Source organism: Pocillopora damicornis, chromosome 10, assembly GCF_964200805.1.
Source record: "Pocillopora damicornis chromosome 10, jaPocDami1.2, whole genome shotgun sequence".
NCBI lineage: Eukaryota > Metazoa > Cnidaria > Anthozoa > Scleractinia > Pocilloporidae > Pocillopora > Pocillopora damicornis.
The window spans coordinates 3641646-3667750 of NC_142679.1; the positions used below are offsets into that span (position 1 = coordinate 3641646).

The following is a 26105-nucleotide window of genomic DNA, read 5'->3' on the forward strand; positions in this document are numbered from 1 at the left end:
TTGCAGCAGAAGTGAAACCTGCAAGCGTAGCGTTGTTTACGCAGTGAAACTTTATGAGCCTGACCTCCTTCACTAAAGTAATATTTTTCGTCGATGACTCAGTGTCTCCTGTGACGTGAATGTTTTTCTCAGCATAACAAAGGAATGCCAGCGTCTCCAAAAGGGCAAGAACTTGTGCTTCCGTTGCAGACTTGCTAGGGCTTTATGAGTGAAATGGGTTGTCAGGTATGATCCTGAGTCTTGCAGCACTTTTATTCTTCAGGTTAAACTTTCAAGAAATTAACCCTTTTTTAAGAAATTGGAATTTAAACCAGATTGTCGAAAATTATCGTGAATATGAATTAGGAAAGAGAAGAAAAATTATCATTCCGACCCTATTCTATGATATCGTGTGCCTTGTGCTACCGGCCCCCCTTAATTATTTTCCCCACAGAAACGTGTGATGCGAACAGTTGAAAATGAAAGTTTAAAATTGTTTGTTTTTCTTTGGGTTTTTTGTTGTTAAATTCCATTAAAGTTGAGTGAATTTTCAAAACACCGAAGAGACAAGCCAGATGAGGTCAAGTGTGTATGGAGTGGAAATGACAGTTTGATATCACTTGACCTCGTCAGAGCATTCTGGTAGATGTAGACATCCATGTCAAGGCAAAAGAATGATAACTTTTACAATACTTTATTTGCTCAGCCTAAAGGATACACGAACGTAAACATACAATCTAATAGAATTTTATTTCAAAGTTAGGAAATTCTCAGACAAGTAGAAAAAAAGTATAATAAATATAAAAATGGCCTCATCAAGCTGGTTCTCGTCATCCGATGCCTTTAAAAGATGAAATTGGAGAAAAGCAAGTAAGCAGATATTTTGCGAGAAAAATGGCCTGCTTTGCTGTACTTTCATTGGAATAAATTATTTCAGTTGTTTACCTGTATAACAAGGTCTTGTTCTTCTTGGTTGTGTCCAATCCTGAAAAGGATATTTTTAATCTGAATTCTTTGTACGATTAATTCTCATACCTTTCCTTCCCCTTGATAAAGCAATGTCTAATTACTAGTAGTCGAATGACCCTTCGAAGCCATAGAAATAAATTTACAGCAATCAATCATTAATTTACGTTTAATCAGCACAAGTCAATAAGTGTCTTGAATTATAGGTGCTTTTAGCCGGTTAGTTTGAATGGAAAAGGAAAACGAGTGGCTCTCTCGTTTCTTGGATCGTTCATTGTAATGTAAATCATTTTTTTTTTCTTATTCGATGCGTAAAATTTTGTTCCGCTTACCATGGGGGGTTCCCTTCAGTGCACTGTTGAATTCTTTGCCCGGATGTCGTCCAACCAGGCAATGGCTCGTAGTCATTCTAACAAAAATATACACAGTTATGTTCCGTTATTTAGGCGTCGCGACGTCAAGTTCTTGATAACGGAAACCGAGATATCGCGTGCTTTTCATATAAATGTATATACACTAGACAGCCACATTTCAAAGGAAAATAAGAAAAATAGGACATAAAATTACTTCCTGGAATCTCAATAGTTGTTGAACTTTAATTTAATTTTTAAAAAATTAAGGCGCATCTCCTTTCCAATGTTGTTTAATTTTTTTAAAATTTTGTTTTTGGATTAATTTTCCTAATATTTACGGCTTTCAAGTGGGAAAATGAAAATTACGATTGAATCAATTATTCACCTTTTCTTTTACAGTTTTGAGTATTTCTTTTTGCATTTCACAAGACAACTTAATTGCATTAAGGCCAGCTAGGTCAAACTCATTGTTTTTTTCCTTCTGTTTTCCTCTCTTTTGAACTGTAAACATAATCATTGTTCATCAACTTCCTTTTTTTAGTCTCCTACCCCATTGAAGGCTCTGATCTGTATACATCCTTCGCGGACTCCGTACATAATGCTGAAAAATTGAAAAGGGCATCTGTTTTGCTTTTTGCTTTTATTGAACCAGAATTATGTGAATGAAAGTTTGTTTGTATTGCATAAGGTCTGTGGGGGTAGTAAGGAGTATATGACTTACTTTGCTTCCATCAGAGCCTGCTGAGCTGCGACGTTGTTGTTAATCTGTAGGAAGATAACATTACATTTTATATACGTGTCTTTCTACAGTCAATCATCCCGCCGAATCGATAGCGTTGACCTCGACGATGGTAATACTTAACGCTTAGTTAATGCTACTGAGGCATTTGAACAGTCAATAAAGACCTTTGACTGGACACACTCAATTGTAAAGGCTTGTATAATCTTATCTCAAACACTTACCCGACTATCATTTTCCACGCCTTCAAAAGTCCTGTTGTTGTTGCCTTGCAAAAGTATTGGTTCTTCTTCTGTTTGATCAGGCTGAGGTGTTCTGTGACATTTGCGACATAATCATTGTGATGAACAAGGTTACGAGAGGGCTTTTCTGAAGAAGGGTGGATTTACAGTTGCTATTAGCACTATTTATAGAAGAACTTTGTAAATTTTCAGTCCACTAAAGTTAGCTTTAAATGCTTTTCGCATTCTTGATTTGACTGAAATATATTTTCATGCTATCGACTTTTAACATTGGCTTGATATAAAGAACAAATTTCAGTAGAATAATCTAACGATCCGAGGGTATGATGGAACGAACTCCCCATGTTCTGTGCAACACAAGTTTCTTATTTTTGTTTTTAACCTGTGTTTACCTCTGTGGTAGAAGGTACAGTAACAGGGTTCGATATTCTTATCACCCGTGTCGATGCTGGTACATTGTCTAAACTGCTTAAGTAAAAACTGGAATGTGGCTCATCTGCACGACAAGAATGACGAGAAATTGCACCTAGGCAATAAAACCAGGATATTTTGGTGCTTTGTCTTTGGTACCTAACTTCTGAACAAAGCACCAAATTGTACTTAAACCCAGGTATTAAAGCTAGTAAGTTTTCGTAAGTATACAAGTAAGACTCACTCTCTTCCTTCCTCATCTTCCTCGGAAGAACTTGAATCTTTATTCTACAAATGGATACAAATATACATATGTGAGTCTCATTAGATTTAAATCTGTCTCGTCGAAACCAGAGAGAGAAGTAATTTCACGATTCTGTTAAAACTTGAGATTGCAATAAATTAAATTCTACATAGAAGCAAACAAATTGTGATTACATCAGAAATTAGCTATTTCACTTTAACTTGTTACAAATTGAGTTAAAATGTTTCCTTTTTTGTATGAGTTAGGCGTTGATGCAAATTTGCCTCGGGGGAAAGTCTTATTGTGCAAGTAAAACAATGCCAAAGAAAATTGGTTTTCTTACCTCTTTGCTTTTCGCAGCCATCTAAAGTAATATAAAACAATATTCTTGTCAGGATAGATGTAACGACAGATACTATGCAATTTTGATTTTCAGCAAATACGTTTTCATAATGGTGCATCTTAACTTAAGCCGATCTAAGGAAAATGTGGCTTCTTTAATTGTGGAGCAAACAAATTACTTTCCAAATGTTTAATTGTAGTTTATCGAAAGGGTTTTATCATAAAGTTACATTTATTATTCGGTGCCCCCTTTCCCTTCAAGTAGTTCTATTAAAAGAAACTGGGTACTGTAACCCTATTTGTTAGCGTGTTCAGCCACAGAACTGTAGTAATTGTTTGAACAACCTTTTCCCGAAAAGACAGTTTAGTCGATGCATTCGGTACCGTTTCAGAAAAACGCAAAAAAGCTAGAGTACGTTAACGGAAATAAATGCCTATGGAAGGAAGGCATCTTTCAATTGGGTTTTTATTGGATCTGAAAGAGAAGGAAAAACAAACGTTGCGCTTCGGTAGTTGGCCTCTTAAGTGCCGATTACTGCACAAGAAATGGAGACGTTTCGTGCGAATCAAAGAAGTAGAAGGTACACAAGAAAAGGAAAAAAGGAAAAAAATGAAAAAGGTGATAATAATAGTTATTTAAAACTGTCCGAGTTCAGTGCCCCACAGTCACCTTGATTTCGTTGTTTAGAGATTTTTCAGTCCTAGCGAACCAATTCACATTAACCAAGGGAAAATAGACAGCCAAAGCTCATTTCTCGTTTAACCCTCGGGGTCACGTGAAACTGTATCGCCTTTATAAATATTACAGCTTCAATTGAATGCAACCGGCCTTTGAAATTGCTCCAATATTTATCTTTGTTAATCCCTGCATGTCGTGCTGTGAACCGGAAATGATAACTTGATTTAAAAAGGCAAGGTATTGTGTTGTTTTGTACGTTTGTTTGTTTTAAATTTAAAACTGTTAGTCCACGAAATGAGCACAGCAGGTGCCTTTAATGATTAAGCATGTGATTTGATAGGCTTAATAGAGATGTTTACGAAACAGCGTTTTTGAATAGTACACGTGTTTATCTTAAGTACTTTGTTAATTACGAACAATTAAAATACGATAGGGTGTTAATCTCTGATCTGACCTTTAATCGTCGCGCCAGAAGTGGCTATTGACTTAGCGGTGTAATTTGCCGTCAGGGTTTTTGTATATTGTATAGCGTTTTTGTTATGATTATAACCTGTACGCGTGAAAGCATTCTTCGTCTGTGCGGTTGTAGGAGGTATTTATTGACCAAATTGATAATATCAAGAGCTCAATTGGACTATGGCTGAATGTCATAGTTTGGAACAACTTATTCACGATGCCCGATTATCGTTCTAATAATAAAAAGTGTGTGGGTGTTCTTAAGGTCGCCGATGACATATTTGAAACGACTCGACAAATGCTAGATAGTTAGCAAGGTGAGGAACGAACCTGTTCTATCTCCGGCTTAGGCGAACCGTACTTCCTATCGATAGACACGCTCTAGTGGCATTGAGCTTTGGCGTGCAAGTAGCATATTTAAATGAAGCAGTTTATACTTATTTGAATGTACATTTGTAATGCTGGCAAACGAAACGAACAACGAGGTAATTTTTGAATCACCAAATAACACTTAGGGGAAGAACTACGGTGTAAAATGCACGTTCAATAAGTTTTCATCGTTACAGCTGTCGTCAAAAGAAACGAAGTTATTGATATCGAATTTGACGGTGTATAACTATGTCTTGAAGTAATTCTGTCGGATATAACATTGCATAATCTAATTAGCCGATTAATTAAGCTCGTCTGAGGAGTCAGTTAATGGAAAACGCTAATTCCTTAATCTTACCTGGATTCAAAGTCGGCAGAAATATAATATTTTTGCTGTAATGTGATAAAAAGGTCTTTATAGCTCTTGCAGTTCACGTGGTTTCATAAAAGTACCTCTTGTTGCGCATAATCTTGATGTGTGAACAAGGTCTGTACCGTGGGCTCATGCTGGCGCGAGTATATTTTGTTTATTTATGTCTGATGAGGCAACGACCTAGAAAATAGTCTAAAAGTAGTTAAGCAATTAACGTTTCGATTGTGGAAGGATACATACCTGTCAAGCAAGTTCCTCCACTTCGGCAGGTTGCTTAATTCAAAGGTCTTTCGTGTCTCTCTTTGGTAATTCGCCGATAGTAGAGGTCGTTGTTGCCAAAAGTCCAAAAAGCAGGCCGCTTCATTAATGTTGGCAATCGAGCATTGGTTTTATCTTCATTACGTGACAATTATATGACTGTCGTGTCATCCATCTTAAGTGCTTAGAGCTGTCGCCGTTTTTTTTTTTCTAGTGTCACAGGTCAATGAACAATGTAATGTTTCACCTTCTTTTGGAGCTTGCTGCTTATAGCGTTGCTATTGAAAACCGGCCGTAATGTATCAATAGCTAACTGTTGAAATGGAAACGAATTTCGTTGACTTGCTAAGACAGAGAGCTGTTTGGAACTGTTGGAATTTCATGTGGCCGAATGCACTCGGTCCCCCTTTCAAAAGAGCTTAAATCATGATGAATTATACCTTTCGTGTTGGAAACTTTTATATTTTTCTTGAACCTTTGGCTAATTCAGAAAACTCGTGGGCGAAATTGTGAGCACAGAAGAAGGAATGGATTAAAGAAGAAAATTTAGTAAAGTTGTCCCAATTAAGAAAAGGGAAGAAAAGCGATTTGCTGTGGCTAAGTAACCTTTCACTGTTCTCTGTGAAAGTCATTGTTTCTTTAAGAGTCAAGAGTTTGATTAAATAGGGCCCCTGGTTTAGACTGGACGCAGTGAAATACTACCCTTTAAGATGTACCCCAATGCAAATCAATGAATTTCTTTTTGAGAAGGAAGTTTTGATAATTGATACCTGTAAAGGTGATTTCCAACAGCAGACCGCAGTAGTGTAACGTATCATTGCATAATATTATGTAAACGTCTTGAATCTTAATGCAGCTTAGAGAAAAGTAAGCTAGTTGCTAAGGAAAACGGAGGAAGGGTTTGCTAAATTATGATTCAAACCATCTTGGGAGGTTTAGCTGCCACCTTGACCTAGTGAGCTCCTTAATTCACTTTTATCAGTGCTCTGGCATATCCTAGCGAAAAGATAGGGCACCTTCTTTACAGAATAATCTGCATTTGTCCAGCAAGTAAATAAACAAAATAGAAACAAGACCAATGAACAGTTAATGTTATGGGAATGTTGTTCGCCGAGGACACTGACACCTAAAATTGGACACATGAAACCTTGTGAATAAATATTAGTCTTTTGTTCGTAGGGTCTAGATCATAGTAATTTTTTATATTTCTTTTTTACCCCAATAATCGAAGAGCCCCTAGTTTGAAATAGAAAAGGCAACAGTTTTTAATTTGCGCGATGAAACCACGCCACAGGCTTTGTTTGTGCGGTTTTTGGAAGAATCGTTTACCTCAGCGGCACTCAGCAACCTTTCCTAGAGTTCTGTTCGGGAACGTTCCCCTGTTGAAATTATCTCCTGAATTTGCCAAAATTGTCATGGTCTTGTAAAGCAAAGAGAATTACCAGTGTAAGCTCAATTCTCCTTTCTTCTGCTAACTTTCTTTTTAAGTTTCTTATTTTATTGTTGAAAATAACCATCAGGATAATGTTACATGTCAGTGCTTACGTGATAAATAACACTCACGTATTAAGAACAGTATCACCACTACAACGTAATGCACAAGGAATAAACCACTAATCTAACTTGGATTTACAAGGGTTAAATGCTTACCTTGTGATAATTCTTACTCTACGTAGTGGAATAATAGTCGTACCTGGACACTTCCAGCTAAGGGACGGTTGCCACATTCGTGCTTTAAATTTAGAATAACTTCCCCTTCCGTATGAGCGAATCAATTTATATGATATCAGTCGTTTTATATAGCAAAATTATGTCCTAGGGATAAAGAATACCTCGTCTGGTCGCTCTCTATATGTTCTTAAGATGATCATAAATGCCCTAATAGCAAAACAAGTCGAAATGTATAAACCAGTAAACAAACACAATAGCAACAATATATTTTGGAAACGTTAGAATTTAATGAAACGCTGTTCCCATCCAAAAGCCACTCTGATCCCTGTCGTTCTAAATATTAACTTGATAAATGTTAGTATGAACTGCCAGATTATGTTTAGTTTCCATTCATTCAGTTTTTAACGACTTAGAGTATTAAGCGTCATTTAAGGGTGAAAATGCAAATTGCCATAGCCTGATGAGTATTTTGGATGGAAGCACGCCCTTTATTGAATGTCCCAGTTTTAAAAAATCTCAGAGAGCTTCGTCCATATCACACTCAAGATCAATTTTCATTACCTTCTGTGACACGTCTTACAATTTCAGTCTTGAGAATTTGGTGCGTAATGAAACTAAATATATTATTAGTCTAAATTTTTATTTCTTGTCTTCTGTTTACTTAGCAATGTATTGCTACTTCAAAGACAAACTAGTCATCGCTCACTTGTATTTTGGAAGGGTTTTTGTACAAGTATTTTCTCCGATTCAGTAATTCTCATTGTAATTATTAACCTATCTGGAAAAGTTACAAATCCCCCTATCGCAGAAAATGCCATGTCTAAGGCATTTCTCTTGCTCTTCAACTGATCAAATTTTTAATTAGGTTGGGTAAATTACACATGTCACCACATTAAAGAGGCAAAGAGAATTCAAAGAGTAAAGACTCTCATCAAAATGTAGTCTCCTTTGCAGTAGTTCTTTGGGATGTCACTTAACAACTCAAGTACCCCCCTTAAGAACTCAAGTACCTCACTTTTGAAAAGAACCCCAGCTTCTTTGAGTGGCACCCCTGTGCAAAATTGTGTTAAAGTGATGCAATTAAAACCACTTATTTCTGTGGCTCTTACCGTAAAATGACCATTAAATCCACTTCTGTGTCATAGACCTGAAAGTCCTAAACAAAATGATTTTCAATGGTCCTTGCATATTCTTGTAAACTGGAAATGGTCATATTCAAACCTTATTCAAATTTTACCACCTTTGATGTCCAAAGCCAACTAACCTGGAATTGTATTATTATTTTGTATTTAGGGATGTACTTTGTTTGTTTGTTTGTTTTTTTGCAGCTAGATTTCCCCAAATAAGACCAAAACTATGTTTTCAATAGTTAGACTTAAGTGTCTTGAAAGTAAGGGCAAGTAAACAACAGGTGGTATGATATCGAAATGTCGCTAGAAAACATCGCCAATTTTCTCATCCACTAAAGGGACAAGATTGATAGACTTTTTTATGTTGGGTCTTGAAGTGGAATGAGACTTGTGTGTAATGCTTTCCAGTATTTCTAAAACCATTTGGGTTGTTTTTACTATTCAGCAAGTATGGTGATATTTGTAACTGATAGTTCTTTTCTTTGCATTTATTATAGCATCTTCTATATTGTTGCTAACTGGCTAATGGCAATAACGCCTGGCTTTGAAACATGTTCAACGACAGAGAAGAAGATTGACGTAAGTGAAAAATGATTACAGCTACTTTTCGGTCTGGTTTCCTCACAAAGAGGATATATATTTCATTGCTGATGGGGGCGAGGGAGAGACTTAATATAACTAGAGAAAATATTTTTATCTTTCCTTTTAGCAACAAAAAAGGGGTATCATGACTCTAGCCATAGCAATGAGTACAATAATAGTGAAATTACGTTTGAAAATCTATAAAGGATAAAATGTTGTTGATAAATGTATTTCTTGTTTGTTCCCTGTTTGTCCTGTGAACTTCTTCCTTCGCAATGATTGTAACGAAAGGTCTCCAAATGAAGGAAGATCTTCAGCTCTATGTTTACTCACTAAACTTGCTACTTCAAGAGGCTGCTCCTTTATGGTCTAGAAACATTCAGGGTTTTGATATCTAAGTTACTAGGTCATGTAACTCTCACGGTTGAGTCCTTTGTCACAATGCTCCAAATTTTGTGCTAATTGGTTGTAATGAAACAAATAAGGTCAGATGAGGTCTTGCTGTATTTTTGAAGGTTGCAATGGCATGTAAAGAAGAGTTATTATACTTGCAGCTCGTCCTATTTGTCGATCAGCCATAATAGCAAACATCTCTCTCTCTAACGATGTTTCATACTTTGCATGTAGCGTCTAAGACCTATGTTTTCTAGATTTGCTCAAACCCTGAAATTTTGTAGCCCTTTTTTATTTTTCCTCTTTCCTCGGTTTGCAAGCCAATGAACTGAAGATCGCAATTAATAGCGAAAAGAGAGACGTAAGGAGAATGGTGCTAGTGATATAAAATAATCAGGCAATGAAAGAAGAGATCTTCTGAAATTAATCATTTAGGAATATTTTCCTCTGAGGGGACTTCCCTCTGTCTGAAAAGAAAACAATTAGAAACAGTTCTCCCAAGTTAACTTCACTTAACATGAATACAGGGCCATTTTGCATAAATAGAAAGACTTCGTTAGACAGAGCAGGGCATTAATTTTATCAACATTACGTATGGATTTTCCCTCAACGGATGTGTGGGGTGTGGTTCACATGGTACATGTTTTTTTTGTACTTTTATATATTTTGTTTCTTATTAGATACTATACAAAGATATCGTGTTGTTGAGCTTCATATTTAGTGAAACATATTAGGGTCAACTTTTCCATCATTTTAGAATGTTTTGTGTATTGAACATCTTCAATAAATATTTATTTGTGTGTGCTATGATTGTTGTCATAGTAGAGATATCTTAGGACCCTGAGCTCACTCGGTTTAGAACTAATGACATCTTTATTTGGAAATTTCGAATTAACATGTTTATAAATAAGAGGAGTTACAAGAAGTAAATAAAATGTAACTGAAAATTTAACATGTGACGTGGAAGCCCATAAAGAAGCCATTAGGCTTACACTAGTTACAAACTCATCATTTTTTGCCAAGCGAGGTATCAGTTCAAAACATCTTGCAAGATATTACCACTGTTATTTGTACAGATATTCCTTAAACACGTGCACGGCTACTCCTATGAGAGCCCAAATAATACACCCCAATAGAGACAACAACAATTTCAACGCACGGTCCTGCCCAAAGGAAATATAAAAAAAAATAAAGGAAAGTTAACTGTAGTTAAAAACACTCATTCTCTGTCTAGTTAGGAAATTAGATAGACCCGCTGCTGCAAGTTGACTTTAGTGAGTGTGAAAGGGAAGCAGAGAGGATATGCTGTCAATGTTAAAGTTTTTTTTCCTTGGTTTTCTTTGGTTTCCTATATTTTCAGATTAAAGTGTTTCTGATAATTTTTGGTTTGTTGGTCTGTTTGTTTGTTTGTTTGTTTGTTTATTTGTTTTTCGCACTTGTACAGTTGTTTCACCCACAAGCTAAGGACGAGGGTTTTAAATTCCCAAATTTTTTGGTGCACTAAGTACATGCAGTATATGTTTCATTTTTTAATACTCAGCTCAATAATACCCTTGAAGAGTAATCTTTGATTATAGCAGGTTTAATTATCCACAAGAGATGTTGTTTGAATGACTGTTCTTATTAAAGACAGGCTGAGGGCCTCACATAAATCAAAACTCCACTCACCACTACTAGTATTTGTTGTTGTTGTTTTTTTTAATCATCATTTACTCACCAGCGGTCTCTGATCGTGTATGGTCAAGTTATTGAATCTGTCAGTTAGGTCCTTCGTTGGCAATGGATTGATGCGCAAATAATATTAAAAAAGGATTATTAGAATAAATTGATTAAAAAATAAACATTCGAACTGAAATTCTAAAAGTTCCAAAGTCTATTGCAAAGTTCTAAAAGCACAAAATTCTATCAAATTTATAACCCTGCAATTTGACTTTTGTTCAAATAGAAAATAGCTTAGGAAACTGTGCATTTCTGTGCATTTACCTCTTGGTTAACAAAATCGTCTGCATCACTTTGTGGACTGGAAATCTAAGAAAAATTAAGGAAAGTTAACAATAGGTAGAATCACTTATTCTGTGTCTAGTTAGAAAATTAGATAGACCCGTTGCAGTACATGTTTCTCTCACCATTACGCTCAAGGAGTGTCTTCGATTTGAGGGACACTACACCCTGAACAAGTTTCTTCCCCTTTTTTTGCCTTTTTGTTTGGGTAATTTCTAGTTATTGTTTTCTGAGAGTACTCTTTAGATGCAGCCAACATAACCGTTAATTTGGAGGTCTCAGTGCTTTTGCTGCCTTTTGCGTGTCAACATTTTGCCATCGAAAGCCAAACGGCCAAAAGCCATACTCAAACTGTTTGTTGCAATTGCAGTGATTAACCCTTTAACTCATCAATAATTCTCCGTACTGTCTGCCATACTGGTGTGATGTTAGTTTGGAGAATTGGTATTGGATCAGCTTATCATCCCTTTATTGATATTTTTCTTTATTCTCATCACTTGTCTGTTAGATATTGTATTGATATCATAAGGATTAATTCTGTCTTTGTCACTCGTGGTAGTTGAAGGTTTAAGGACTTCAGTTCATTTCTATTCATTCAAATATCTTCTCTGTCATTTGAACTGTAGCATATTTCGTTGTCACCTATGACAAAATTCATAAGTTTTCGATGTAGTTTTTAAGTTGTCTTACCGCAATGTACTTCCTCATTGTGTGTGCCCTGAAAAATAAATGAATAAATAAACATCTAGAGAAGTAGAGAAAATACATGTTGTTATTCTTAGTTTTAGAACCTTCGTAATACTCTTTTGTATCAGACAACCTGCCACGTGAGGTTATTTGTGATTAAGGAACTTCGTGATAGCAATTAGGAAATAAGTACGTACTCTGTTTCCACACGAGTTTGTTTACTGAGCACGAGCTGAAAAAAGATGCAAAGAGACATTTATGTTAGTTGTTGAAGCAGTTTTGGTAAAAATTGCTTTAGCTTCTACATGGATCTTACAAACCTTAGGTTTAATTTTACTCCCGTTGTCTTATGGTTAATGTGGCCTCCTTTTAATGTTAACCATTCCCTATTGCGTACTCACAATAAAAAGGTATGAATATGAAAAGAAATTGATGATTCATAGCACAGCTTACTTTTCCGGGCTTGATGACATTTGAACTCCCATGATAACTTCTGAAAATATCAATGGTTGAAGGTTGTGTTAGTTGTTTAAATATCTTGTCATTAAAAAATACACTTCTGAAAATAGATACAAAATTAAAAGGTAGTATATGAAAGAATGAATTATACTGGGTCAGTTTCTTCAGCTAAAATGGGTAATAATCACTAACCCTAAGAAAGCAACAAAAAGACAATGGATAATTTTGTGTTATTACATTCCAAAAGTATTCTCCTTACGTTCTTGGAGGCATAACCTTTTGTTGAGATGGTTTACCCTGTTGAGGTAAAGTAAATAGGAAGCAGAAATGATGATGCTGTTACTAGTTCGGTTAACGAATGGACTGCCTGTCAAATTGTTTATTTTCGTGAACTTTAGATTTGGGCAGACGAATATGCTTTCTTCTAAGGGCTCTTTTGTTCCTTTGGAGCTGATGTCAACTTATTGTCCAGATGTTTTTTTGTTTTTACAATTTATGCATAATATAGACGAGGCTGAGGGATGTTCACAAGAAATATTGTTTGGAAAACCCTCCAACTTGACTTTGGTTAAATAAGAGTAAAAAAATGGAAAAAGTACATAATCCGTTACATATGTATATGCGATGATTATACCTGGGCAGTTTCCTGAGTATGGCTCCTGTCTCCTTGTTCTAGGGATGGTGTATGGGAGGGGCCATTATCCTCCTCACTACGGTCAGTGTCGTTCTGTACTTTGGGGGTTATAAAATTCTTAAATTTAAATGACATGAAAGATGTTATTCAGAGTCGCTTACATGTATTAGAGTCGCTTTCACAATGTGGCAAAACTTCTCACAATAGTACTCTTATTTGTGGTTAATTTTTATATCATCAGCCTGGTATGTCATTCTCCGATCGATAATTTTCGTGATTGCCTCTTCAACTTTCGATGCCAACTTTGAGAACTAGTTTGACTTGAGGAATCTGGAAAGGAATGTCTCCTCTCTTATAAAAGATCTCCTATAAAATGCACTCCTCTCTAACCAAATGAGAAAGGAACATTTGAAGTGAAGTTTCTGATTTTGATAACCCTCCAATTTGACTTTGGTTAAATAAGAATAAGAAATAGAAAAAGTACATAATCCGCCACGTATGTATATGCAATAATTATACCTGGGCAGTTTCCTGAGTATGGCTCCAGTCTCCTCGAGCTTGGGATGGCATATGAGAGGGGCCATTATCCTCCTCACTACTGTCAGTTTCGTAGTCCTTTTTGGGAGTTCTAGGTTTCTTAAATTTAAATGGCATAAAAGATGCAACTCAGATTCGCTTACATGTATTAGAGTCGCTTTCACAATGCGGTAAAACTTCTCACAATAGTACTCTTATTTTGTGGTTAATTTATTTTGTTATCAGCATGGTATGTCATTCTCCGATCGATAATATTCGTGATTGCCTTTACAACTTTCGATGCCAACTATTTCGTTAAATGTTCAATCATAATTTTAGAGGTTATTGGCGGCTCTCGGATCTGCCATTCAGCCTTCACTTCCTTAGTTCCACCTTGGAAGAAATGCCTTCTCACTTATAGATATTTTACTCACCTCGATGTTCCCTCTCTTGTCCGCCATCTTGTCAAAGCTCTAAGAAGTGAGGGATCTGGAAAGGAGCAAAACATTTCCCAACGTCCTTAGCGGGTCACATAATTACAAGCACCATCACACAATCTTCCAAAACCAAGAGAGAAGATTTTTATCAAATATCTTTATTTAAGATCCCTTTTATTTTTAATCTTTTATGCCTTAGAGAGAGGGTAACATTTGACATAAGGTCAGATAGCCTATTTTTTTATCACTCTCCTCGTTTCCCGTTATTAATTCAAATGACACTTACTTTGAAAGTAGCTACGTGGCGGTTGTAAATACTTTGCAATAAAATAGCGCATCGTTGAGTTAAAAAAGATGATTAAAAAACAATTAACCAACTTCGTTCGAAGAAGATAATGAAAAAGCTCAAAGCGCCGGTACAAATTCATGTTCAGCTCGAATCGATATGAAGTTAAGGGTTGACCGTGTAATGATTTCAAAAGCTTTTTCACTTCCGAAGATGTTTCGATGTAACGACTTCAGAAGCAATTTGCTTGTGTATCATTGATCTAATCTCTACCCACATGGTATTTCGCTTGAAGGGTTAACATTTTCATGTCATGTACCTCTTGGAGCAAATTAATGCAGGCTATTTGTTGAGATGGGGTCAGCATCGTGATAATGTGAGCATACATTGTTTTAATCTATCGCTTGCAATCGTTACCATCCTTTCCATCCTTAATCTTTCTCGTTTTGTGTAGGGTTCTTGTGATTAATACTAGAGTTGGTCGACTTTCTTAATTTGCTGACTATTTTACCGGTTTTGCAGGAAGAATTTTGATTCGTTTTGCTTCGAATTTCTTGACAGTAAAGTCTGCAATAAATATGAAAGTGTGACAATAAGCTGTCAAAGCGAATACGCTTCTGAATTGAGATAAATGCAAATTAAGGCAACACGTGAGTCTTGTAAGCGGTTTTTAGAGCTATGAGGTATAATCTTACCCGCACTTCAACACTCGATAAACCCTTTCAATTTCAATGTACTAGAGTGTTATTCGGACATAAGTGTGGATGAGGTGTCCCTAGGTAGTCATCCATGTATTAGGTATCATATTAAACTCCCCAATAAAGATGTGTTTACCTTAAGCTATCAACACTCCTATCCTTACCACAGAAATAACTATCAAAAGTGAAACACATTTTATTGACCTGTGTCTTGTCATATCCAAAAGCTTGAAACCTAGTTTTGAGATTCTCTACGGCTTTATTGGTATAAGTGGTATAAGACAACACAACACATTTATCTGATTATTTTACCAACTCATAGAGCTTTTGTGTCTTACCACTGCCAGCCTTTTCATTATATAATACACCATCTCCTTTCTTAACATGATAGTCATGAAAGCACATATTTTCTCTGTAATGCTTTTCAAAGTATGTTGGCTTGGAATCTGTCTTGAGTGCTTTGCCAATCCTCTTTGTGCCTCTGATACCACAAAAAGGTTAATACTGGTATTGTCTGAAAACAATCTCTCCACTCTCTGCTCATATTCAAGTCATTATAGTGATCAATAGTACGGGTTTTCTTCTCATTCATGGTAGATGTCCAACAACACATAGCAGTATCATGTTCTGTTCATGTAAAACCATGGTTGATCTTGTTATACTTCCTATCAAGTTCACCAATAAAACTATTAGCCATCTTCTTGGCTTCAACTTCTGGTAATTTATCAAACACAGACTTAATATACTCTTTGAAAGTATCTGGTGTTAGAGCTCTTTTTTAGTTGTGATTTCTTTATTTTTTCTGTGTGATTGGCTTTGTACTGAGTATCTTACCATAACTGTCTCATCAATATAAAACTCACCACATTGATTCAGATCACTCTTACAATTAAACTTCTCTACTACATCATGAATACTTTTCAAAGGTAGTGGATGGGTATTATTTAATAGCACATTGGGATAGGACTTATAGATGTCCACATTAACTACATTATCTGGTATATCAACTGTTGAACACCATTGTAATGCCCTTGGATAAAAGTCATTCAACATCAGTTTAGCAGTCTCATTATATACAGATTCTGGTAAGAACACACGTAGTTGCTTGAACATTGCATAAGAGATACTGGTATATGATTGATTGGTCCAAACAAAATCATGTGTCTTATACCTGCTATACAGCTTATCACAGATTTATTTACTCTCATCATACTCATCATTCTTTCATGGTTCTTTCATCGTTTTCATGTCTTCGTGACCATGTAATATCAGATATGTGCGTCAACAGATCACTACAACCCCTCTGATTGGCCTTTGTCGCAGCTATCTTCAAATTGTAATCAGGAACAGCGAACCAATGATGATCTTTAACAGAATTTCTCGGCCAGTATTGATGGTTGTGGTATCAATATTCACAGCTGCAACCCCAATTGGTGCCATCATTAGAACTGCGGGAATTTCTGGGTTTGTTGGGCCATGCCCATATGTTTTTAAATGCAATATGATAAATTGATCTTATCACATGACTTTTGCCTGAGCCACCACCTCCTGTGGGAAACAGATATAAAGGCTCAGTTTCATTAGGTTGGTTTCTATTCCTTTATATCACTTTAGTGAATTTACATGATTTGCATGTAGCGTCCTGTAGATCTTTGTTTTCCATATTTGCTAAAACCCTGAAGATTTAATAGCTCTTTTTTTATTTTTCCACCTTCCTCGATTTGAAAGCCAAAGAGCAGTAGATTACAATAAGTATCGAAAAAAGAAACATAAGAAGAGTGATACTACATTGTAAAATGAAAAGAGTTGATTTGGCTTACAAAACGGGGCCAAAACGAGTGAGTCCAGTTTGGTACTGGCTTTGGGTAAACTCGACCCCAGTGAAATAGGGCTGCTTTTGGCACCAATTTTCGGAGCTAAATCGACCCAATTGTAAGGGCTAAATTGGACCATGTGAAGGGTCAATTTGGAAAATAATGGAGCCACTTTAGAGTTTATAGGGGCCAAAACGGCCTCTAAAATTTCAGGCCTCTCATAAATGACCTCTTTAAAAATTACCATATCAGCTCTAATGTGAAGCCACTTCAGAAGTAGAGGGCTCTTTCCTCTCCGTGCCTATTTCTCCCCTTATTTTTCAAACACTCATTTATTAGGTTCTAGATACTGTTTGTGTGAAAACCTTTTAAAGTGCATGATTTTACAGTTGTTAAGAATCTTAATTGTGGTATAAAATGGGCCAACTTTGAAGCATCATGTGAAGGAATAGAACAACACATATACATATTTAACATTAATTCAACAACAACAGTTTATTTCTACTAATGTAAACAACTAAAAGAATTTACAAGAATAAATAAATAAATAAACAGTAAATACAGTAGTGGGACACCCAAAAAAACTTAAAAGCTAAGGTAGTTAGGTGACAACCATTTTCTTAAAAAGATCTCTTCACTAAATCAGTATATTTCTCAACAGTACAAGCATTGCCAGAAATTATAGCCAAGAGACACTTGTGACTAAAGGTTCCCTTTTCAGTGACTTAGCAAATGTGATGATGTGAGGCAACTTACAATCAAGACTGATTCAATTTTTAAAGTATAGAAAATTATCAAGATAACGCAAAGGCAACAAATGGTCCTGCTCCTGCACAAGAACATAGATCTTGTTTGATTTGTGCATCTGAAAAAAAAAGAGTCTTAGAGAGCATTGAGTATTCTTCCACTGGATGTGAAAATACACGCACCCATATTGCTACTTTAGATATCTAGGTATTTGCCAGTCATTAAAAAAGGAGGAAAAAGTGGCAAGAGTCAGTCAGATATGACTGCAATTTAAATTATAACATTTAGGTTATTGTTTTGAATAGTGACGATTACCACTGTGACTACTGAGACACTGATTTTTGTCAGTATCCATATGCCCAGCAGGCAACATGCGATGAAAACCAAAATTCCCATTATCAACAACAACCATTGTGGGGGATCAAATGTGAATTGGTTGGCAGTCTGGGATCTGTGAGTGTCACTTTGCCCACGGGAAATCTAAGGGAAAAAATATGAAAGTTAATAGGAGTTAGAATCACCCATTTTGTGTTTAGCTCGGAAATTAGATATATATATATATATATATAACTAACTGCAGACAGTACTGTTTCGGCCTTCTGGGCCTCATCAGTGCAGTGCTGATGCCAGGATGGAGGTAAGGCTATATAGCCACCCCAAGTGATCTCACACGTGTGGTATCATCTAAGCCATGCCAGAATGCTCAAACTAGATAAACTAGTGAGCATATATATATATACAAATCTCTATCATATTAATTAAATAAGAGGATAACAGAGAAAACTGCAGAATCCGCCACATATTTGTGTAATGATCATACCTCTTCAGTGGGCAGAGTAAGGTAACTATCATCTTGATCTTCTAGGGTTAAAGGCACTGAAGATGGGCTAGTTCTAGTGTAAGAATTGAGAATTGTGGCATAAACATTATGACATTTTTCACGCTGTTACAGAAATTTGACAGAGTGCTAGATGAAAGCAAAAATAAGATATAATGTGTTATAAAACAAAGTGCTGTAATTGTCTAGGAATACCTGCTTGTGGATTGATGACGGCCTACTTTATAGATGTTGGGGCTTTGACGACCTTCAGATGTCTTAAATTCAAATGACATTAGGCTTTTTACTTAAAGTCACTTTCACATTATGGTGGTATAACTCTTTTACTCTAATAAAGGTTGAAAATTTGCAGCGCACAGGTCTTTCGTTCAGACATGACCAGGGTTTTCTATAAGGCTTTAAGTAGCTGGAGCTTTTTTAAAGGTAAACGGTTGTGGATCTCAAAATCCATTATGGCGGACAAAACGTCATATCGTCCGTACTTTCCTGCTACCGCAGCAAGATTTGTCAAAAAGACAGTCCCCATCAGAACGTTTTTAAACTAACCTCGAGTCAGAAGTCTTATGTTTTCAGAAAAGATAGGCAGTGCAAATTTATATTTTTACTGGCTCAAGTGTGGACCTGATGAACATCATCTCTCTCATCTCTCGAAGCAACGAAAGAAGCCGGCGTACTTCGAACTAATATCCTTTTATTTAAAGATATTCCACTCACCTTAAAGTTTCTTCTTTTGGAAGCCATCTTGTCCTCAGATCTTGTCTTTCCAGATCCGGCTCGTCAATGAGCGAGACCAAAAGACACTCAACGTGGTCAGCGGGTTACATAATAACATGTTCCGTCACACAATCTTCCATAACCAAGGAATAAGCTTTTTGAGAGAATATGATATATAACCGAAGTCGATTCAATTGGTACAAAATATTTGATCTGTATACTGGAGGAAATAACTCAGAGCTTTGACACTAATCTGCCTTGTTTATGAGGAGTGGAGAAACTCACGGAATTCCATTTTTATTTGGATTTCTCTTGTGTTTGACTCATCGGAAACTTTCGGTTTTACAGGAGTTCCGCTTATTTAGACTCTTTTTTTTTCGTGGAAAGGGTAGTATAGCTGCATTACCGATAATATTTGTTTTCAATCTTGTGCATTTAGCCATTTAGTTGTAATCACGTCGCTCTCGTCAGCGGAGATGTTGAAAGTATTTCGTAACCTGCATGAAAAGCAAAAGTTTGTAGCATTTTTAAAGTCGGAGTTATCAAACTTACCTTGGAAATATACACATCAGAGTTGAAAGGCACCAACTTGGTGAGTTGAGTCTTTCACATCTTGCAGCTTAAGCCATTTCCCGCCTTTCATGATCGCTTATTGTTTGTGGTGACCGTTTTCTATCCTTTGTGAACTGACGATGTAGACATCAAGGAACGAAGAATTGAAACTGGTTGAGCAGTCGAGAGCTCTAATCATCCTGAATAGAAACGTTAACGGGCAAAGACAATTTAACTCCCTTCTAACAGCTTTCGGTGAAATTACAAGTCAAATTAATCAGGGTTGGGTAACACCTCTTCTGATTGGTCACTTGAAAATTCCTGCGGCTACACTGAGTCTCTATCTCGATGACCTTGGGTTAGAATTTCCTTTGTATACTTTTGAACTGCTGTTTGTTAAAATAATTTGTCTGACTCAAGACAGATTTAGCCCAAAATTAGCTTCATTGTTATTCGATTTTCTAGAATGTTTACTGAGCCTTTTAGTGGATGATTTTAGCAGCACGTTAAGTTCACTCTTCTCGGTAACTCTTCGGTAATTAATGCTACTTTGTTAACGGATACTTTTATGTTCAGTTTCTGCCCCCAAAGACTGTCAGGAGGTCTTGGTTGTTTCTGTTTGAGCGTGACGAAGAAATACTGATACAGACATCACATTTAGATGCAAATACGATACTGTTTATTTGACTCTAGGCTGGTTCCTTTAATTAATAGATGAAAGAAGCGCGTCAACTAACAGAAACTCGCTTTTTGTTTGTTTGTTGTAGACTCAATCTTGAGACATTTTTGTACAAGGTTTTCTTTGCTTTTATTCAGTGAAATGATTGATAAATTAAACATGCATGAGAATTAATAATTTAATGACAGTATTGAGAGTCAGTGAACCAGAGCCATGTAAACAGCCCGTGGCCGTAGAGATTGCCCACCAATATTCACTCTTTCTCTTTCCTGCGGAAAAGAAAACATGCAAAGTTACTAAATAAGTACTTAAGTAGATTGATAAACAAGCCTCACGACAGACATCAGAGAACTGAAATTTTTGCGTTGTGTTTGTTGGTTCTTTGATACAGCCTTTTGACGTTTGTACACGACAAGATGGTTGTAAAATTAACTAAAAGAATTTTATTATAAATGGAGTAAAGAATAAAGATAATAAAATAACAGTTTATATGTATTAGTAAAGAATAACACTGTATAATATATGGAATTGTGGAAAAGTAAAGAATATGGTATTTAGTCAAAATTTTCGGTTAATTGGTCAATGATCTGTTGTTTCTTATTTGATATCTTGGCTAATGCCTTATCTTTAGAGGATTCAATATACCTGGTTTTCTTGTGATATCTCATAACGTCAACCACAGCATTAATAGAGTAGCATGATTTACCTGTGTTGTTTTTGATTACCACTCTTTTTTCTAGTAATTTTACTCTCTTTCTCTTAATTGTTGTTCACTCTCTACAGCAACATTATACTCCACTTTCTTTCTCTTTTTTAATGGATTTGATTTAATGTTTATTAACTTATTCTTGTATTTAATAGCGTACTTATTGATATAACAACTCTCTACATTTTCTAAAGATTTTTTTATCAGCAGAAGGAGCTGTAACAATGAGCTCAATTTTTGGGTTATTCTTTCTGTTTTTGTATACCTGGCTCTTTTTGTTAGACAAATGCCATCTTAACCTTGGATTTAGTTTTTCACATATTGAACCTACATATACTGTACTGTCATCAAACATTATCTTATATATCTTACCATTCCTGTGTAGACTATTAAACTTACTATTTGTCAGTTCCAACATTGATTTTACTCTGGTAACATACCTATTGTTTAGCTCTTTGAAGTTTAGATGAATTAACTCAAACTTCCTGGTATGAGATAATGCAGTATAAAATTGTCTTTTATCCATGCGATTATTACAGTTCTCATTGATGTCTGTACCTTGGTATTTATACACTGTAACACAGAAACTAGGGCTTAAGTATTATGTAAACGTACTGTCAAATCATTCACCAGTTACCTTTATGTTGTTATGTTTAATATCGTCTACAATAAACACCATTGTACTGAACATCTGTTTGTCTTTGACATTTTGTGTTGCAGTTAAAGGAGTACCAACACATACCTTGTATTTCTCAGTCTTACCATCCTACTTGAAGTCAATGGTCTCATATATTTTGTTTTCTACAAATCTATCACAGCACTCTGTATTTACTCTTTTCCTGGTAGTATTCAGGTAACAGATATTCTTATTGTACCTACGTATTGGTTCAAAGTAAGTGGATATCCTACCAGTCTTCAGGAATGTACCGAGCATATTATTAGTCTCTTTATCATATCTACCAGCATGTTCAATGTATTTCTTTGTCTTTGTTGTGCTACGTATTTGATTGCTAGTAGGTGATAACTGATAATGATAATCACTTGACTACCAGCTTCTACAGGTTCAAATTGATTGCAATCACCAAATGAGTATACCTTGTTAGTTTAAAAATCGTAGTCATCCATTTATGAGGTATCATATTAAACTCCTCAATAAAGATGTGTTTACCTTCAAAGCTATCAACACTCCTAACCTTACCAATACCACAGAAATAACTATCAAAAGTATAACACATTTTGTTGACCTGTGTCTTGTCATATCCAAAAGCTTGAAACCTAGTTTTGACATTATCTACGGCTTTATTAGTATAAGACAACACAACACATTTATTTGATTGTTTTACCAACTCATAGAGCTTTTGTGTCTTACCACTGCCAGCCTTTTCATTATATAATACACCATCTCCTTTCTTAACATGATAGTCATGAAAGCACATATTTTCTCTGTAATGCTTTTCAAAGTATGTTGGCTTGGAATCTGTCTTGAGTGCTTTGCCAATCCTCTTTGTGCCTCTGATACCACAAAAAGGTTAATACTGGTATTGTCTGAAAACAATCTCTCCACTCTCTGCTCATATTCAAGTCATTATAGCGATCAATAGTAAGGTTTCTCTTCTCATTCATGGTAGATGTCCAACAACACATGGCAGTATCATGTTCTGTTCATTTTAAACCATGCTTGATCTTGTTCTACTTCCTACCAAGTTCACCAATGAAACTATTAGCCATCTTCTTGGCTTCAACTTCTGGTAGTTCATCAAACACAGACTTATTATACTCCTTGAAAGTATCTGGTGTTAGAGCTCTTTTAGTTGGGATTTCTTTATTTTATCTGTGTGATTGGCTTTGTACTAATTATCTTACCAGATTAGCACTGTAAAAAACCTGCTTCTATAATAATGGGTGACTTGTAATAGTTGATAACTGTCTCATCAATATAAAACTCGCCTCATTGTTCAGATCACTCTCACAATTAAACTTCTCTGCCACATCATGAATACTTTTTAAAGGTAGTAGATGGGTATTATTTAATAGCACGTTCGGATGGGACTTACAGATGTCCACATTAACTACATTATGTGGTATATCAACTGTTGAACACCATTGTAATGCCCTTGGATAAAAGTCATTCAACATCCGTTTAGCAGTCTCATTATATTCAGATTCTGGTAAGAACCCACGTAGTTGCTTGAACAATGCATTAGTAATACTGGTATAGGATTGATTGGTCCAAACAAAGTCATGTGTCGTATTCCTGCTATACAGCTTATCATAGATTTATTTACCCACATCATACTCATCATTCTTCATCGTTCTTATGTCTTTGTGACCATGTAATATCAGACGTGCGTCAACAGATCACTACAACCCCTCTGATTGGCCTTTGTTGCAGCTATCTTCAAATTGTAATCAGTAACAGTGAACCAATGATGATTTTTAACAGAGTGATGTAAATTCTGGTATTTATATTGGTAAATGTAAGGAACTTCTTATAAGTACTATCAAATGCATGTACAGATACATTACCATGGCATTCTGTGGCCCAATGAACAAGCTCTTCAGTGGTTATTCTTAGTGCACTGCATGCATAGTCATATATCTCATCTTTTCGTTTGTTCTAATTATAGGTTTTAAAACCTCTCTAACCCTTCACCCGATCTCAAACATAATCAACAACACAAGTATTATCACCATGTGTTGTAATCTTTTCTGGTCTCTTAACAAATAGCTCTCAAACTTCAGAGCGCCCATACTGTGCTTGACAAACTGTTTCTGGTCATATGGAATAATAATACCACCAATACGGTCAATGTATTCACCTAATAGTATAGTGAACTTGTTTTTCAAAAAAGTTTACATTAGAAACACACATATCATCATCACCAAGTTTTGCCAATTCAACAGAGAAAGGACCATACTTCTGTTTGATACTCATGTCAATGGTTTTATTATCAATTACTTTTTTGTTTGATGCATCGTACTCATCACGTTTATCACCTTTTTTTCTGTGTTATCAAACATTGTTGCCATCTTTACACCAATACAATGTTACGTACAATGTTGTTCATTCTTCTTTCAAAGAGATTAGCAAATGGTAGATCCTTCTTCTTTCCAGGCTCAGCAAGTATCATTTCATCAACAAGGTACTTTTGTAATGAAACATCGTTCATGAGATATGTTTTTACATTTTTTTTATTCATAATTTTTACATTCTTTGCGTTCATGGAAACATAATCATTAACCAACTTCTTATACTTCTCTTCTATTGTTTCAATAGTATTGTCCATTTCCTCACTCTTGTTCATTATTTTCAGTATTTTGGATTTGTACCTTGGTGAAGGTACTGGTGCTACTTTTGTTGCCTTTTGAAATTCTGCTCTCATTTGCTTAACACTTCTTACTTACCACAGGTTTTGGTCCTCTTGATTGCCGCTTCATCAACAGGTCAATCAATTCAGATTTGCTTATTTTTGCATATTGTGTCTATTCATATTCTTGCTTTGGATAACATTTCCCATAACACTATATATTGGTGAATTACATTTAAATACTTTTGTTTGTTCTTTAAATCCAGATGAAATTTTGAAAGGTCCGTTTAAATTGGTTTTAATAATAAAAACTACATGTATTTGATTCTAAGATCTTTAACAACACATAATTACTCTTCAACAATTTTTATGAATGCATTTTAAATGTATACCCAATGTTTCATCTGTTTTCACCTGTATAGCCATTTTCATACAAACTAATTCCTTTGTATGACATATCTTGGTTCTCTCCACATTGGGCAATAGTGGTAGTATCAGGAAACCGCTTTCTAATGAATACATTAAGTTTATAATATACGTCAGTCTCTGTCTCTATTTTAAACATCTTATTATCTGGATTATCAAACAATCTATACTGACCATATTTCCTGATTGATGGAAGTACTTTACTTGTAACCCAGTGTTTGAACTTCATAGCTGATTCTAATTTACTTGATAATAATAGAGAGTATAACCCAGATTCATAGATGAATAAACATCTAGTGTGATGTATGCGTTTGGTATTTCATGAGCCTCAGAAAGACCCGTCGATTTAACGGGTCTACTTTTTTTGTTCTCAGAGCATACATGTCTTGGTTTGATTAGTATCTATATATCCAAGTATTTCAGCCACTTGTTTACCCTTGAACCAGATATTCTGTTTATCATCAATATAAGCTGTTATTTTAACTTCAAAATTATTATTATTATTGCATACCTATTCATTAAAAGTCATTATACTATACACAAGTGACTAACGTTTAATACTTTTCATATTGTTCTTTAAATCCCTAGAGATAATTTTATATGGGCTGAAGCAGGGGGGTCTTTTTTTACACCCTCAGCTCTTAGCCTAAAAATGGTTTTTGTTATTATACGGCTCTTCTTTTCATCTGTTTTACTAGTTTGCCTTATTTGAGGATGAAACCCTCATTTTCCCACTTTAGTCAATCACAGTGCGATCATAGCAGGTTTATGACCGATAATGTAGCTCTTCCTTTGCATGATAAGAGTAGTTTAACACTTATTGTATTTTATTAATTTTTTTTTTAGGAAGACCAGAATTCACCTCTCAGTCTAATCCAGTTGCGATTCCACCCAGCGGAAAGAGGGATCCATAGACCATCTGAAATTGCTGGGCTGCCATCTTTCTTGATCCTGCATCGAATACAAAACGGTGTGCGAACAGTATTTTATCTGTTTAATATAAAGTGTTTGTTTACAGTGTGAGTATCGCGGAACACTGAAGGTGAATGGAAACCAAAGGAATAGGGATCCTTCATTCTGTCTTATTCCTGTGATATGTGACACTGAATAGATTTATCTGATTTTTTTTTTCAGATTTTTGTTCGTGGTAGCAGTCAGCAAGTTTTAAGCTGTAATATGATACTTTATTGAGCTGTTTTGGATGTAGAGCTAGAGCTTGGGGACATCAATGAATCCGTGAGCGTCGACAAGTTTAGGTACGGATTCATCAGCGTGGTGGCAGGGGACAGTCCGAAATACAGAGCAGGGGAAATAAAAAAAGATGGTTTTTACTCTTTTTTTCCCACAATTATTTTGGTTTTTTTTTATTGAGGTCCCCCTCTATTGCAGGGACGATAATAAATGTTGGCCACGTGA

The 26105-nt window shown here is 35.6% G+C and overlaps 2 long non-coding RNA genes across 7 annotated transcripts in view; one reads left to right on the forward strand and one right to left on the reverse strand.

The window, feature by feature from the left end:
• Nucleotides 1-26105, forward strand: part of LOC113684726 (uncharacterized) — a 44885-nt gene extending 18780 nt beyond the window's left edge. For 4 of the 6 annotated variants that reach the window (XR_016180414.1, XR_016180412.1, XR_016180415.1 and 1 more), the window contains exons 3-5: nucleotides 8710-8791; nucleotides 25536-25659; nucleotides 25824-26105. This is a non-coding gene — a long non-coding RNA (uncharacterized LOC113684726). Of the gene's footprint in view, nucleotides 1-8709; nucleotides 8792-21675; nucleotides 21809-24036; nucleotides 24099-24365; nucleotides 24400-25535; nucleotides 25660-25823 lie in introns of all 6 variants that reach the window. The other 2 variants (XR_016180416.1, XR_016180410.1) reach the window with 2 other exon arrangements.
• Nucleotides 683-3026, reverse strand: LOC113684668 (uncharacterized). Its single transcript, XR_016180409.1, has 7 exons — nucleotides 2935-3026; nucleotides 2262-2352; nucleotides 2020-2063; nucleotides 1848-1899; nucleotides 1278-1354; nucleotides 925-964; nucleotides 683-820 (listed from the first exon to the last, which is right to left on the reverse strand). It is a non-coding gene; the product is annotated as an uncharacterized LOC113684668 (long non-coding RNA).